The sequence below is a fragment of the Heterodontus francisci genome, chromosome 5 (genome assembly GCF_036365525.1).
Source record: "Heterodontus francisci isolate sHetFra1 chromosome 5, sHetFra1.hap1, whole genome shotgun sequence".
In the NCBI taxonomy this organism is placed as follows: Eukaryota; Metazoa; Chordata; class Chondrichthyes; order Heterodontiformes; family Heterodontidae; genus Heterodontus; species Heterodontus francisci.
The window spans coordinates 163,009,619-163,012,007 of record NC_090375.1 but is presented as its reverse complement, the minus strand read 5'-3'; the positions used below and the strand labels follow the sequence as shown (position 1 = coordinate 163,012,007).

The 2,389-nt window shown below is 45.2% G+C and overlaps 1 pseudogene; it reads left to right on the top strand.

The window, feature by feature from the left end:
* Nucleotides 1-857: 857 nt before the first annotated feature.
* On the top strand, nucleotides 858-1,346 carry LOC137370292 (U6 snRNA-associated Sm-like protein LSm6 pseudogene; annotated as a pseudogene).
* Nucleotides 1,347-2,389: the final 1,043 nt, after the last annotated feature.

The following is a 2,389-nucleotide window of genomic DNA, read 5'->3' as shown; positions in this document are numbered from 1 at the left end:
GGGAACGATCGCAGGGACACAAGTGAATTCGCTCACGGGCATGGGGACATACACAGGGCCGTGCGCGGGCTGGCTTCCACCATCTGGGGGCTTGCCTCAGAGTGTTTACTTTTACACCATGCCTTTGTTTCACTCGGACGTTAACACCCACCCACCCCCACTTCCCGCTGACAACTGTGGTGACATTGACTGCTGACGCTGACGCTGACTGCACACCTGAAGGTACGGGTGCAAGAATGGATGTTGGGGGGAGGCACGGCGGCACCATCCTCTGCCACCTGGAATGTTTTGGCAGCTTGGGAGGCAGGGCAGTTCTTCTGTACATGCCCCACCTCCTTACAGGGATGGCATCACACACCATCCAATGTCCAAAAGATGTGCTAGATGGTCCCCTGGTGCTGAATGGTGAACCCACCCTCCATGTCCTCCTCCTGCACCATCTCCATGAACATTTGATGTTGGAAGCAGAAAATGCGCTGGAGGCTGGCCTTCCTGAAGCTAAGTGGGATCAGCGCTCTCCCTGACCTCACCTTTCCTCAGTTGGTGAAGATGGGGGAGAAGGAGCTCACCCGGGATGAAGGGAGGGACGTTTGAGATTACAGTCCGCTGTGTGATAGCCTCGAGAGGATCCCCTGGCAGGCAATCCCACCCAGACTGTAACTGGGTAGTGTACGGCTTGAGTTCCACTTTGCTCGCTTGGGGTTGCGGCAAGTACCTGAGGCCTGCTTAGAGAAGCTGTGATGCTTGTAGTGCCTGTGTGAAGTTTATATCTGAGCTGTTACTGGGGCCTGGTGAACTCAATCCATTTTGCTTACAATCATCTTTTCTACAAAGGTGTATCAGCTGAAGGCTACATAATGAGTCTGCGAAAGCAAATGCCTAGCGATTTTCTAAAGCAAATCATAGGGAGACCAGTGGTGGTCAAACAGAACTCGGGTGTCAATTATCGAGGTGTTTTGGCTTGTCTGGATGGGTATATGAATATAGCTTAGGAACAAACAGAAGAATATGTAAATGGTCAACTTAAGAACAAGTTAAGAACATTTATTCGAGGCAACAACGCGTCATACATAAGCACACAAAAGAGAAGACTTTCAATGATGTTTACCAAATGTTTCGTTTTTTTTAAATTTAAAAAACAAAAAATTGGTTTTATTCTTTAAAAGAAAAAGACATTCTAGTTTCATAGTTCTTTTCAATGTTTGGTGCATATACTAGTTTTTCATGTGTTTTTCATTTTCTGTAAATATTTGTCTTATTTTAGTTTACTTTCAGAAATGGATAATGGCTATGATGTATGTATGAAACATGAAGTGTTATCAAGGCAAGCTCTGGCCTATTTCTGAGGTGCTGTACACATTTAAAGCTAAGTATCTGTTTAGGGAGAAGCTAATGCATTGCTGAAAATGTTGTGAATAAAGGACTTGATAAACATGCAAAAAAAAAACCATGAGCCCCTTCTCGAGGGCCAGGTGTACCGCCCGCTCGATCTTGAGGACCAACACAGCCTTGCTGCACATCTTTGAGGTGGCAACAATGGCTGAAGGGCTGACAACCACAGCCATGGCTTTAACACATGCCTCAACCATCATGTTGGGGTGAGTGTAGCTCTTCACCCCAATATAAAAGCAAAATACTGCGGATGCTGGAAATCTGAAATAAAAACAAGAAATGCTGGAACCACTCAGGTCTGGCAGCATCTGTGAAGAGAGAAGCAGAGTTAACGTTTCGGGTCAGTGACCCTTCATCAGAACTGACAAATATTAGAAAAGTCACAGGTTATAAGCAAGTGCGGTGGGGGTGGGGCAAGAGATAACAAAGGAGGTCTAGATTGGACCAGGCCACATAGCTGACCAAAAGGTCACGGAGCAAAGGCAAACAATATGTTAATGGTGTGTTGAAAGACAAAGCATTAGTACAGATTAGGTGTTAATACACTGAATATTGAACAGCAGCAAGTGCAAACCTGAAAAAAAACAGTGGGTAAGCAAATTGAACAAACTAAGATGAAAAGAAATAAATGCAAAAATGAGATTGTAAAAAATGTATAAAAGAATGTAAAAAAAAGGAAGAAAAAATAACTAAAAATGAAAGTAAAATGGGGGCCCGTCATAGTCTGAAATTATTGAACTCAATGTTCAGTCCGGCAGGCTGTAGTGTGCCTAATCGGTAGATGAGATGCTGTTCCTCGAGCTTGCGTTGATGTTCACTGGAACACTGCAGCAATCCCAGGACAGAGATGTGAGCATGAGAGCAGGGGGGAGTGTTGAAATGGCAAGCAACCGGAAGCTCAGGGTCCTGCTTGCGGACTGAGTGGAGATGTTCCGCAAAGCGGTCACCCAGTCTGCGTTTATGTGTTTTGGTGATTAGAATGGTAACAGGGCTACAG